This window comes from Mobula birostris, chromosome 3, assembly GCF_030028105.1.
Source record: "Mobula birostris isolate sMobBir1 chromosome 3, sMobBir1.hap1, whole genome shotgun sequence".
Lineage (NCBI taxonomy): Eukaryota > Metazoa > Chordata > Chondrichthyes > Myliobatiformes > Myliobatidae > Mobula > Mobula birostris.
In genome coordinates, this window is record NC_092372.1 from 28,232,084 (window position 1) to 28,246,917 (window position 14,834).

Consider the following 14,834-nt stretch of genomic DNA (forward strand, 5'->3'; position numbering starts at 1 on the left):
CACATCCTTAGCTGGCACAGGAGGGGATTCATGGAATGGAGCTTGAGCTGGACCCAGACAGGCATGCCATTCCCCACTCTTGGAGTACCTTCAGAGACCAATCGATCTATGGGTTGGGATAACCAGGGGAGACCAAGTACCAGTGGCAGGTCAGGTGCGTTAACCAGATAGAAAGATATTTCTTCATGATGGTTGCCTTCGAGCACCAGTTGGAGGGGTTGGGTGGAAAGGTGGATCTCGCTGGTTCCCAGAGGTCAACCGTCCAGCGCCTTGACATTGATCTTTTCTCTTAATTCCTGAGTTGCAACTCCCCATCTTTGAGTGAGAGAGATGTCCATAGGATTCTCGGTAAGTTCATGGGTCTGAGACCTCCATGACAAGGAAGCTGCGAGCATTACAGAATTAGGGGAAGCTGACTGAAGAGAGAACCAACCCTCAGGATTCCCCCTCCCTGCTGACGGGTATTCTCTTTTACTGGACATTTGGAATGTGCCGCCCGGAAGTGTCCAGGATCACCACAGTAGAGGCAGGAACCTGTCCTCTGGCGCCACTCTCATGCCTCCTGAGACAAGCACATGCGCCCCACTTGCAAAGGCTCCTCTGTGGGCTGGGTGCTAGCTGGTGAGGGAGGGGGAAGAGGGCAAGGAAAGACGGTGATCAGATGATGGAGGGGGAGAGGGCGAGGAAAGACGGTGATCTGGCATTGCGTAGGATATTTGAAACATTCTTTCCCTGCACCACTCAGTTACCCGGTTGTCAACTCAAATAGCCAGATTAATCAGGTTATCCAGACTATCCTGCTCGTCCTGGACACGCGATCTCATGCCGGACCCCTGTGTTCAGTCCACGCTGGAAGGCAGTGATGAGAGATCTCTCATTCCATCCCATCTCTACTGCAAGGGTACGGAATTTAACTGCATAGGCTCTCACCGTTCCTCTGCCTTGGCGCAGGCCCAAGAGTCGGTGGGCAGCCTCCTGACCCCGTACTGGAAGATCAAAAACCCTCCTTAACTCCACCACAACTGTCACATGTGGTGAGCTGTTGAACAGTTGCAGCTAGGGACGATACCTGTTCCTCCAAGTGAGACTGGGCTTGTCGGCACGAGGTTATCTGCCTCATTGCTGCCATACCTTCACTGAGAACAGATTCCATTGCCTGTAGCTTGTTTCCTATCTGACCAATGAAGCTCACAGCCAAGGTCAGCTGCTCTTTCCCTGCTGGATCCATCTTTGTTTACGAGACTTCTTGTTACCAGGTTTGGATATGACCCAAGTGCGGAGTGAGAGACACTGAAGCAGGTCGATAGTTCACAGACTTTTGTGCGAACAGTGTTAAAGGGAAAATAAACAATAAATGCTTGGCCAAACAGGGCCATTAACTAAAACTCTCAAAGAAACATGAAGCCTACACTGTGGCTGAAAAGAAGATCTGAACATTAAACAAATACTGCTAGTCTTCAGAGTCAGTTGACCTGAAAGTCCAATATCTCAGGGAAGGCCAAAAGCAAAACAGCATTGAAGCATTGCTATGCTCTGCCCAAGTCTTGACAAGCACTACGACGACAAGTATGGAGCTAAATCTGTCATGATTAACTAATTAGCTGACACGTACAAATTCACAAGCGCAACTGCTGTACCTACTGTGCTGCCCAATCCGTAGTTGTGATACTGAGATCCTTTATCAGGATTGGAAAGGAAGGGGAAAGAAGAACCACTGACAGTTTTTCCCTCCTCCACCTTCTCTCTTTTTCCATTTTCCATTCTGGCCCATCTTACCCTTTCTCTTCTTCTCCCTTGCCTATCACCTCAGTCTGGTGCCCTTCCTCCCCTTTTTCCCATAGTCCACTCAACTGTCCTATCAGATTCCTCCTCCTTCAGCCCTTTACCTTTTTCACCAATCACTTCCCAGCTTCTTACTTCATTTTCCCCCTCTTGCATCCACTTAGCTTTGCCAATCACCTTCTAGCTTGTACTCCTTCCCATCCACCATCTTTGTATTCTGGCTTCTTCTCCCTTCCTTTCCAGTCCTGGGACTCAACCTGAAACATCCACTCTTTATTCCTCTCCATAGATGCTGCCTGACCTGCTGAATTTTGTGTGTGTGACTGTGGATTTCCAGTACCTGCAGAATCTTGTTTTCACTCACAATAGTTACTTTGACAGCAGCAGTAGTTTGCCAGCAGAGCCACAGATATCAGTATAACCACATAAATGGAAAACTTAACTGTTTCATACTCCTCTGGCTAATGTGGTCATTTATGTGTTTGCTAGTTACAAGAATTTACATCGAGGAAAGATTCTTTGAAAGGGGCTTTATTGCTAATATTGCACAGGATGTTGTGAAAAGATTTACACAAGAACACAAGAGAAATTAGAAACAATGGTAGACTATGTGGTCCCTCAAGCCAGCCCCATCATGCAACACGATCAAGGCTGATTTGCCTCAGGCGTCTTCTCTTCAGTGACAGTTCCCCAAATATCTCACTTCCCTGACCTTTCAAAAATGTTTATTTCCTCTTTAAATACTCCCAGTGATCTGGCTTCTGCAATATGCTGGGTAGAGTGTTCCAGAAATTTGCCACTCACATTCCAATGCACCTCAATGATTGTCATCCAGTCTTTAGTAGTAGTAGTGTAGTAGTGTGATACTGTTCATCTAAGGGGTTTTCTGTTGGTGGATCCAGGTGGCCATAGAGACCGATCTGGGATCTGCATATTTTGGGATGTTAAAATGGATTTCAATGATAAAGAATGCCCTTGTTTCACATAGGGAGGCTGATGCATGGGCAGCCAACACACGGTCCTTGACAGATTGTGCTCAGGATCTACTGGCATGGAGTGCAAGATGACTGAAGGCCCTTCACTGCTGTGGCTTTCTCTCACATTCACTGCCATTGTCACGTGTCATTGTCTTCCTCCAGCTCCACTGTTGAGGCCTTGGTTGGATCACTCTTTGCCTGGATCCTCCCCCTTGACCTTACTGCCCTGGGTTACCATACCAGGAGCTGAAAGCCTGATGGCTAATCTCCAGACAGCATCACTCTTGGGATTTCAGGAAGTCACTGGCCTCTCCATTGCAAGGAGATGATTTTCGAAGAAGAATCCAATCTGTTAAGTATAGGGTCTCCCCAAAACTTGTGCTGTTTCTCATGACCTGTTGCTGGCCTTGTTTGCTAGTCATAGAAAGTCATGCACTTCATTTTGAGTGATGATAGTGATGGGGACCATATGGCTGATACTTGGCATACTTGTACAGACTTTAATGTGTGGTTGTTACACATAGTGACATGAGTATCTGGCACTTGGATCCTAATGAGTCAATGGCTAAAATTCTCAGCACCCAAGACCACTTAAACCTAAGTGCTTGACCCATGGAACTTTAGTCCCCAGGAAATGAAAAGAGAGGGTAGTCATTGAAGAGATTCTTTTGTGCCCTGCGACCATCTTTTAATGCTTCCATTCCTAAGATAATGCATAAAAACTGAAATACTGATACAAATGATCATTTTATCAGAGATTGATAGGTATCTGAGTAGCCAGGACATCAAAGGTTATGGTGAGAAGGCGGGGGAGTGGGACTAAATGGGAGAATGGATCAGTTCATGATAAAATGGCGGAGCAGACTTGATGGGCCAAATGGCCGACTTCTGCTCCTTTGTCTTATGGTCTTTATTATTGCCTCTGGAAAATTAAATAACACACTGGTAGTTTTGGCTAACTTATATGCTCCAATTCAGATGATGTGGAGTTTGTTGATCGTTTTTTCTCTTTATTGCCTGAGCTGAGTTCATATTCTCTCATATCGGGCGGTGATTTTAATTGTTGGTTAGATCCAGTTTCGGATTGATCGTCCTTTATTCCTAGACTACCAAGTAAATCTGCTTTATCAATTCAGTCTTTCCTTTCCAATTATGGTATCTCCAATGTATGGCATTTTCTCCATCCAAATGAGAGAGATTACTCTTTTTTCACATCTCCATCACACTTTAACTAGAATTGATTATTTTTTAATTGATAATCAGCTGATTCCATCTGTTCGCTCTTGTGACTATCAGAGTATATTGATTTCAGATCACGCCCCAGTCACCCTGTCTATAATTCTTCCTGGTTTCCCCCAAATGAAGAAGCATTAGCGTTTTAATCCGACCCAGTTGTCGGATAATAATTCTGTAAAATTTATGGAGGACCAGATAACTTTTTTTTTTAAAAATAACACGTCATCTGAAACCTCAAGTCAGGTTGTTTGGGACACTGTGAAAGCATATCTGAAGGGTCAAATAATTTCATATACTGTGAATTTGAAAAGGAAGACCCATAAAGAGCGATTAGATCTGATCAATCAAATTAAAGCAACAGACCAACTATATGCCCAGACCAAAAATTGGGAGTTGTATAAGAAACGAGTGGAACTTCAAACTGAGCTTAACCTTATTTCCACTCACCCAATTGACCGCCAACTTTTGGAGAGTAAGAACCGGCTTTGTATCCATGGTGATAAATCCAGTAAATTTTTAGTTGACCATCTAAGACGCTCTAAAGCAAAACAACATATTACAAAAATTCAAATGGGAAATGGGAACATTACCTTGAATCATTCTGAAATTAATGACACATTCAAAAATTACTGTTCTGGACACTATACTTCTGAATCTTAAAATGATAATATTTCTGTCAAGCATTTTTAAAGATAGTTTAAATATTCTTACGCTTTCTCCTGATCTCAAGGCAAAACTGAATGAGCCATTATCATTAGAGGAAATATCCTCAGCTATTTCTGTATTGCAGTCTGGTAAATCTCCTGGACCTGATGGGTTCTCTAGAATTCTATAAATAATTTTTCTCACTGCTTTTGCCTCAACTAATTTTAGTTTTATCTGACTCGTTTAAACAAAGTAAGTTGCCAGCATCATTTAATGAGGCATGTATCATTCTCTTAGCGAAAAAAGGCAAAGATCCATCAGAGTGTTCTTCGTATAGGCCGACTTCTTTGCTAAATGTTGATGTTAAAATTTTGGCTAAAGTTTTGGCCCGCAGATTGGAGAACATTCTACCCTTAATTATTCCTGAAGACCAAACTGGTTTTATTAAAAATCGTCTCCCTTTTTAAAATATACTGCGTCTATTTAATATCTTATACTCACCTTCAGCTGGGATTCCTGAATGTGTTATTTCTCTAGACGCGGAGAAAGCATTTGATCGTGTGGAATGGTATTATCTTTTTGCGGTTTTAGAAAAATTTGATTTTGGACAACGTTTTATTACGTGGATTAAGTTGTTATCCTCACAGCCCACTGCTTCTGTCTTGACCAACTCTCAACAATCCCAACCTTTCAGCCTTAAACGTGGCACCCGGTAAAGGTGCCCTTTTTTGATCTGGCCATAGAGCCAGTGGCGATTGCGTTTCATAGCTGTGCTGAATTGATGGGGATTTGGAGGGGGGGTGTTGAGCCCAAAGTCTCTCTTTATGCTGATGATCTTTTACTTTTTATATCAAAACCTTATCCTCAATGTTTTCACTCCGTAACAAATTTAGCCAGCTTTCCGGATACAAACTTAATCTACATAAGAGAAAACTCTGTCCAATAAACAGAGAAGCACAAATATTAGAATTTCATAACCTCCCTTTTAAGTAGAAAATAATCAATATACTTACCTTGGCATTACAGTGACAAGGAATTATATGCGCCTTTTTGGAGAAAATTTCACTAATCTTTTAAACCACACAAAACAGAGTCTAGTGCAGTGGTCACCCCTGCCTTTGTCTCTGATGGGTCGAATTAATGTTGTTAAAATGTATATCCTTCCTAAATTTTTATACTTATTTCAATCTTTACCAATTTTTATTTCTAAAGCTTTTTTTGACTCATTAGATTCTATTATTTCGTCCTATCTATGGAAGGGCAAATGTCCCAGACTAAATAAAGCTCACCTTCAAAACCCTAAAAGGGTAGGTGGTATGGCCTTGCCCGATTTTCGTTTATATTACTGGGCAGCCAACATACGTTGTCTTATCATTTGGTCTTACTTTTATACTCAGTCTAACTGCCCAATATGAGTGGCAATGGAGTTGAATTCTAATAGGAATCTCTCCATTCCCGCACTTCTTGGATCCGCACTTTCTTGCCATCTGCCTAAATCAATTGTTAATCCTGTCATCAGACACACTCTGAGAATATGGGCTCAGTTCAGAAAATATACTGGTCTTCACGGTTTCTCTCTCTCTCTAGTCCTATTCTACATATCATCTTTTTCAGCCTTCTATGCAGGATTTCACATTTCAAGACTGGCACGGAAAGGGTATTAGATGCTTTGAAGATCTTTTCATAGACAATCACTTTGCAACTTTTGAACAACTGTCTGTAAAGTTCAACCTACCCAACACTCATTTCTTCAGATATCTCCAAATTAGACATTTTATCAACCCTTTAATACCAAATTTTCCTGAGGTACCCGATAAAAATGTTGTGGACTTGTTTCTTCCTATGAACCCATTGGGTAAAGGTTTAATATCCACTATTCGAGATATGTTAGCGATTTTGAGGCGAGCCCCCTTAGACAAAATTGAAACTGCCTGGGAGCATGATTTAAATTTTCCTCTGTCCGATGAGGTATGGAATTCAATTCTCAAGTCAGTTAATTCAACTTCTTTATGTGCTCACCACTGCCTTTTGTAGTTCAAGGTTGTACACAGGGCTTATAACTCTAAAACTAAATTATCGCGGTTCTATCCTGATATTAGTCCCTGTTGCGACAAATGTAAAGGGGGCGAGGCTTCTCTTATTCATATGTACTGGGCTTGTCCTAGCTTGGAGAAATTCTGGAGAGATGTCTTTTTAACTTTATCCCATATACTTAATTGCTATTTGGAACCTAACCCTCTGATTGCTCTTTTCGGCACCTCGAGAGAAGCTGACGTGCATCTGAGTCTGACTAAACGTCGTACATCGTCTTTATTGTCTTTTGCCTCTCCTTTGGCTAGACGTGCAGTCCTTCTTAAGTGGAGAGATGTTGCCCCACCCACTCATGCTCAATGGCTCAGAGACATTATGTCCTGCTTAGACCTTGAAAAGATTCATTATACACTTCTTAATTTGGACATAAAGTTCCAAAAGGTGTGGGGACCTTTTCTTGAATATTTTCATAATTCCCGTTTAGATTAAGGGTTTATCCCTCCTTCTTTTTCTTTTGCATTTAAATCCCTTACTTCCAGCTTCTTTCGGTTAAGACTTATGGTTTTTTTTGAGGTATAAACACATTATAGCTCAGGTAGTAGGCAATATACCTTTTTACAAATACATCTCTGTGGTGATAAAAGTTCTGATCAACTTTTCTATATATCGTAAGGTTGGCTTGGAGTTGGGTAGTGGGAGGATGGGGTGGTAACTAACTCTATACGATTCTACTATGGGTGCTTTTCCTTAACTATTATGAACTGTACGTTTGACATGTTTGTTTTGCACTGTATAAACCTTTTTTTACTGGTTTTTTGTTGTTGCATTGTAGAAACTTATTTAAAAAATTTAAAAAAACTGAAATGCTGCTCCATGATATCTACCTTTCTTATCTATCTATTTGTTTGTTTGTTTACTTAGAGATGCAGCACAGAATAGGTTTTTCCAGCCATGCTGCCCAGCAACTCCCGATAACCCCCGATTGTCCCTTACATCATACACCTGGGTGCTCTCTTCAGTTACTGGAAGAGGCAACTGTAGCCTTTGGCCAGGAACAGATATCATCAGGTGGTGCCTAACCTTCATGTTTCGACTCTTAAAACCACTACACTATCCAGCTGGTGGTTAGTAGTGGTGGCTAAATCAATGCCCATTTGCTCCGGACTTCCAGCTCATAGAAACATAGAATACCTACAGCACAATACAAGCCATTCAGCCCATAATGCTGTGTCAAACTGTACTTACTTTAGAAATTACCTAGGGTTACCCATAGCCAATGTGCCCTCTAATTTTTAGTAGTCAGTGTGCACAAAAATCTTATGTTGTGCAATTTTTTTTCCTGTGATAAAAGTATGTGCGCACTGAATGCACACATGGGACAGTTTATGTAGGTTTACAAAATATTTGACATAAAACTGCACAGAATAACAACAAAATAACATACATATTTAAGTCACACACACAAAAAATGCTGGTGAACACAGCAGGCCAGGCAGCATCTATAGGAAGAGATACAGTCAACGTTTCGGGCCGAGACCCTTCGTCAGGACTAACTGAAAGAAGAGATAGTAAGAGATTTGAAAGGGGGAGGGGGAGATCCGAAATGATAGGAGAAGACTGGAGGGGGAGGGATGGAGCTAAGAGCTGGAAAGTTGATTGGCAAAAAGAATACGAGGCTAGAGAAGGGAGAGGATCATGGGACAAGAGGCCTAGTGAGAAAGAAAGGGGGGGGGAGCCCAGAAGGTGGGCAAGAAGTTATAGTGAGAGGGACAGAGGGAGAGAAAAAGAGAGAAAAAAAGGGGGAAAGGGAAAAAAAAAACACATAATAAATAAATAAGGGATGGGGTCCGAAGGGGAGGAGGGGCATTATTGGAAGTTAGAGAAGTCAATGTTCATGCTATCAGGTTGGAGATATTTAATTTTTATCATATTTAAGTCACTCAGTTAATTTTTTCCCTCTCCTGTCTTCGGCATTTACCCATTCTTTGTAAACTCTATCTTGACTAATAGAACTTCTATCCCATTGATAGCTTTTGATTCTCATTAACATATCCAAATGATATTCACCTAAACGGTTTCTCAGCTTGTTTTTGAGTTGATTCATTAGGCTAAAACCTGGCTCACAGTCCGCACTAGACGCAAGAAAGGTTCCACCAATGTCCATCAACTGTGCAAGGTCACAAAACTGTTCACTTTGAAGTACAAATGCCACCATTTTAACAAAGTTTGAACTCAGTTTGGATTTAATTTTTTTTTGCATGGAAAATTTGAAATCATTAAACTCTATTACATTATTTTCAGCTAGAAAATCATGATATTTTAGACATAAGGCATTGACTTGTTCATCGCCAAGTGTGAAGTGACAGTCTGCAATTGCGGAGAAATCAAAAACTGACCATTCTTGTACTTCAACTTTGATCTCCTCTGTGTTTGATCATTTTCGCTCTCGCTCATCTGCACTCAACCATAACGTGTAGCACTCCCGTAACAAGTAATGACGAGTTCTGTTGCCTGAGCTTTTTTACACCGTCCAAATGCGATCTACTTGCCAAATGACGTTTCAAAAAGTCAAGTTTCCAAATACCATCCCACTTTCCACGAGCAAATTCTCCAGCAACTTTCGCATCACGTCAATACAAACAGATAACTTGTTTCCGAATCATACATAATTATTTCTCATAGCTGAATGTTCATGACCTCATGAGATTTCAGTGTAACAATTTCTACTATTTTGTTAAGCCATTCAACTTTAAACAAATTTGCATTTCTTTTGTGCCTCACGCCCTTCTCTTCTTTTGAATTCGACATAGTGAATCAATATTTTTTCCGATGAAAACTTAGTAATCTATCTACAGGATTTGAAACAGGTCTTTGTAAACTTGATGAACTTTATGAAAACTGTCCGCCAAACATGGCTGCCGCCATGATGCAGCTGTACAAACCGGAGCAGGACAGGTGAGGTGACGTAAATTAGTGGCATGCATTTTGGTATTTGAAAAACCGACTAACTAGTTAACTGAAACAGTTAGCTAAAAGATTATTTTCAATAATTATTAACTACTACATTATTTTAGGTAACTAACCTTTTGTACACACATTAATTTCCTTTGTGCGCTGGTTGAAAAATGTGTGCGCACGAGCACAGCTTAGAGGGAATTATGCCCATAGCTCTCTATTTTTCTAAGCTCCGTGTACCTAACAGGGAACCTCTTAAAAGACTATCATATCCGCCTCCACCACAGTCGCCAGCAGCCCATTCCACACACTCACCACTCTCTGTTAAAAAAAACTTACCCCGACATCTCCTCTGTATCTACTTCTGAGCACCTTAAAACTGTGCCCTCTTGTGTTAACCATTTCAGCTCTGGGAAAAAGCTTCTGACTATCCACATGATCAATGCCTCTCATCATCTTGTACACCTCTATCAGGCCACCTCTCATCCTCCGTCACTCCAAGGAGAAAAAGGCAAGTTCACTCAACCTATTCTTGCAAGGCATGCTCCCATATCCAGTCAACATCCTTGTATATCTCCTCTGTGCCTTTTCTATAGTTTCTGTAGTTTGAGAGGTTGTTAGAATCGATTGTTAGGGATGAGATTACGGAGAAATCCTGCCTAACAAACCCACTGCAATTTTTTGAGGAAATTACAAGTAGGGTGGTCAAAAGAAATGCAGTAGATGTGGTATACTTGGATTTTCAGAAGGCCTTTGACAAGATGCTGCACATGAGGCTGCTTAGCAAGATGAGAACCCATGGAATTACAGGGAAGTTACTAGCATGGGTGGAGCATTGGCTGATCAGCAGAAAACAGAGAGTATGGATAAAGGGATCCTATTCTGGCTGGCTGCTGGTTACCAGTGGAGTTCCACAGTGGTCGGTGTTGGGACCGTTGCCTTATACGATGTATGTCAATGATTTGGACTTATAGCTAAATCATTGTAATGGCTAAATTTGCCAATGATACAAAGATAAGTGGAGGAGCGGGTAGTGTTGATGAAACAGAGAGCCTGCAGAGAGACTTGGATAGTTTTGGGAAATGGGCAAAGAAGTGGCAAATGAAATACAATGTTGGAAAGTGTATGGTCATGCACTTTGGTGGAAGAAATAAATGGGCAGACAATTATTTAGATGGGAGAGAATTCAAAGTTATGCCAGGCACACCACTGGTCACAGACCTCCATGCAGAATATGACCCCTCTACAACCATTCTTTGCCATCTGTAGGCAAGCCAGTTCTGGATCCACAAAACAATATCCCCTTGGATCCTGTGCCTCCTTACTTTCTCAATAAGCCTTGTATGGGGTACCTTATCCAATGCCTTACTGAAATCCATATACACTACGTCTGCTGCTCTTCCTTCATCAATGTGTTTAGTCATTTGTACATTAGCCAATATGAGGCATTCGTACTCTCCAGTTCCTGGAATCATTAGTATGAACATGTTCTACTTGAAAGAAAATATACAGAACTGCCCTTCCAAACTGGAGTACTAATAACAAAGCAACACTTTTAACTTTGGTCAGTGCATTGCCATTGCTTTTTTTCTAATAATTCTGTTTGAATTTGAAAATAACACTTCACAGTGTACAGTGTAATTTGGCCTGACTTTGGCTGAGAAGGCTGGTATTTATTGCCCATTCATGAACAGCTGCAGCCCATGTGTGAGGCACTTAACCCCGCTAACCGCTAACTGCTAACTCAGTATTTTGACCCAGCAGCAATGAAAAAGTGGCAGTGTATTTCCATGCCAGGATCCTGTATGACTAGTGAAGAGCTTGTAGGTGATGTTCCTATTTGATTGCTTCCCTTGTTCCTCAGGCCATTAGGAATCACTGGATTAGGGGTTTTGTTGGAGAACATAGAACAGTATAGCACAGTTCTGACCCTTCAGCTAATGGCCTATACAAACCTACTCTATGATCAATGTAACCTTTCCCTCCGGCATAACCTTCCATTTTTCTTACATCCATATGCCCATCGGAGAGTCTCATAAATGTCCATAGAAGAAGCTTTGGCAGTTTTATTGAAATGTATTTTGTAGATGATTACGCCACTTCCATGGTGAGTCAATAATGTCCTGGATGAACTCAAGCTGAAAATTCCTGCAAATGCATAGACTGTTCTGGGGATGTGAATAATCTTTCTTTATATATTAAAATAAACTTTGCTGATAATTTAAAAAAAGAACAAGAATAAGTCATGCAATGATTTTTCATTCTTACATTCATCGCCAATGCTTACAGTACTGTTCTATTACAATCCTACACAGCAATAGCACTGCTGCCGCTAATGTGGCCCTCTACTACCACAATAATGGAGCGATTTCCTCACTCGACCCGGCCTCTTCCTCTCCGGCAGTGGCCCAACACTATACTGCGGTCTTTCGCCACTGTGCCAAGCTTCAGTATGCCACTCTGCATGTATTCCTGCAGCCTGGAATATGCCTGTTGGCAGTGTTTCCTCCACAGTAATCCCGAATCTTCCATTCTCTCACTAGAGTTACGTAACTGGAGAATGGCAGGGGTCCCAGGCAACACTACTACCAGGGTACTTACAGTACTCAATTCAGCTTTGCTATCATTTATACATTCTTTTGCTTAGCTATAATAGTCACAGTCTGTGAAGGATGTAGCGAAGCCGACTTGTTACTTCCATCAAACAAACTGTACAGTAACAAGAATTTATAATGTTCATAGCTCCATTCAGATCAGACAATATCTATATCGAACAATTTTATTAAGAGCCAGCCTATCCATACATATAAATGCCGGTAGCAATGTTAACCACTTGGGGGAGCTCTAGCACAGCTGTTGTTTGTCAAGCAAGAAAGAAACTCATTACTGTATTAAACCACTAAGTCAGATTTCTGTAATTGAGGATATGTAAGTTTTTGAGCAACAAAATAGATATCATTGATCTAAAATCAGAATGAGAGAGCACTTTTTGAATTTTCTTCCTCTTGTGTAATAATATAGCTGCACAACTGTGGTACCAACCAAAGTTATGTACCAGAAACACAAGAAATTCTGCAATTGTTAGAAACCCGAAGCAACATGCACACAATGCTGGAAGAACTCAGCAGATCAGATGTTTTGGACTGAGACCCTTCTTCAGGACAATTTTGTGATCGGCCTAGTTGGCACATTCTCTTGTTGCTGCATTTGCATTCAAAATGGCCAGTAGTTCTGTAAAAGGTATTGCCCCAAAATGTCCACTTCTCTGCTCTTTCTGCAAATAATGTCTGCCCATTGTGTATCCAACGTTCTCCATTCCCCCTTCTGATTAACAGTATTTGCAACTGTTTGGCCAAAGGAGCTTACATCATCAGGCTGGTTCAATATTTTTGTTTTTGCAGTGGAGATGAATTCTGAAGGAGAATAAATTAATGAAGGAGACTGCTGAGTTTAAATTAGACAGACACCTGGCTGCTGGATCAGGCAAACGATTTGTGCTTTGTAAAAGGCAGGAAGGCTTTGGGGTTTGCCACTCATCAGAGGATGCAAGCTTTTAACTTGCTTTTTGAACTGTTGTATTAACGTGACTGATCCAGTTAAGACTCTGGTTCATGGTCACTTTACAGCTTGTTGATGGTTTGGGTTTTGGTGATGACAATGCCATTCAATATCAAGGCCAGTTGGTTAGACTCCGTCTTTGGAAATAATTATCATTTGGCACTTGCATGGTAAAATCATTACTTGTCAACCATGCTGTAATGTTATCTAGGTCTTGGTCAGGGATGAAATTCCGAGAGTACAGTGTTTGTGCTCCTGTCAGAATAAAAGGCAAGGGTATGTATGTTGGATCTCTGTTATTTTTCCCATCCTTAGGGTTCTTCCGGGCATCAAGAGCGGCGAGCAGTCTTAATTCTTCAAAATCATTTATCTTAAGGTTTAAACAAACATACAAATGCTAAGTGAAGAGCTGAGAAACAAAGCAGAGATTCAATGAAAAGCCAAGAGAAAAAGAAGATGAAGATGGCGCCTCTGAAAAATTCATTGCCTTTTATAATTGAGATAAAAGAAATTCCTTGAATAAAAATAAACCAATCACTAGTTGCACGCGTACATAATGTGGGTAATATGCTAATACTTAGCCAGTGAATGTAAAAAGGTATATATAGCTGCTCAACTGCCTTCTGCCAGTGAGTGGGGATGAACAACCACATACCGTGGAAAAAGTTTGTTTAAAAAGTACAAACTATAATCAGACTATGACTTTGGTCTGACATTAATTCATCTAATATCTTATGAAATGTATTAAAATCATGGATTCCAACAGATAATAGATCTTGAGAACCTTGGTTTTCAAGAGATATTGAGGCCCTGGTTAACAAAAAGGAGGTGCACAGCAGTTATAGGCAGACAGGAACAAATGATGTACTTGTGGAGTATGAGAAATGCAAGAGAACACATTAAAAGAAAATCAGGAGAGCTAAAAGAATTCATGGGGTTGCTCTAGCAGATGAGGTGAAGGAGAAGATTGAGGGGAGATTTGATAGAGGTTTACAAAACTAGATTGGGTAAATGCAAGCTGGCTTTTTCCATTGAGGATGAGTGGAACTGGTTGAGGGTGAAAAGTGGGAAGTTTAAGAGGAACATGCGGGAAAATTCTTCACTCAGAGGGTTATGTGCGTATGGAATGATCTGCCAGCACAGATTGTGCATGCAATCTCGATTTCAACGTTTAAGAGGAGTTTGAATAGGTACATAGATTGTAGGGGTATGGTCTAGGTGCAGGTCAATGGAAGTAAGCAGTTTAAATGATTCAGCATGAACTAGAGGGGCTGAAGGGCCTGTTTCTGTGCTGTACTTTTCTATGACTCTACGACATTGGACCATCGGTTGACATGAATAAACTCAATATTGTATTAAAATTTGCAGAGATATTTTTAATTACAATCGCATTAATTTCAAAGTATCAAAGATTTGGAAATGTTTTATATTTTTGCAGTTATATCTTGTCATTTCCCTGAAAGATTTTATTATTTTTCTCAACATTCTAAAGGCAAATTCAAGAATATAATATGAACTTATGAAATAAATGAGTTTATAATTGTAATGAGAAATTAATGTTTTTGGAAACGATTTGCACAGACTGTGCGTGTGTGTGTTTATACACTGTATGTATTTGTCTCTGGACTCTTTACTTTCAATCCTCTTGCT

General features: G+C 40.8%; 1 protein-coding gene across 4 annotated transcripts in view; it reads left to right on the forward strand.

Moving 5' to 3' along the window:
• Positions 1-14,834, forward strand: part of pdzd2 (PDZ domain containing 2) — a 485,375-nt gene that overhangs the window by 85,940 nt on the left and 384,601 nt on the right. The gene's annotated exons all lie outside the window — the stretch shown is intronic.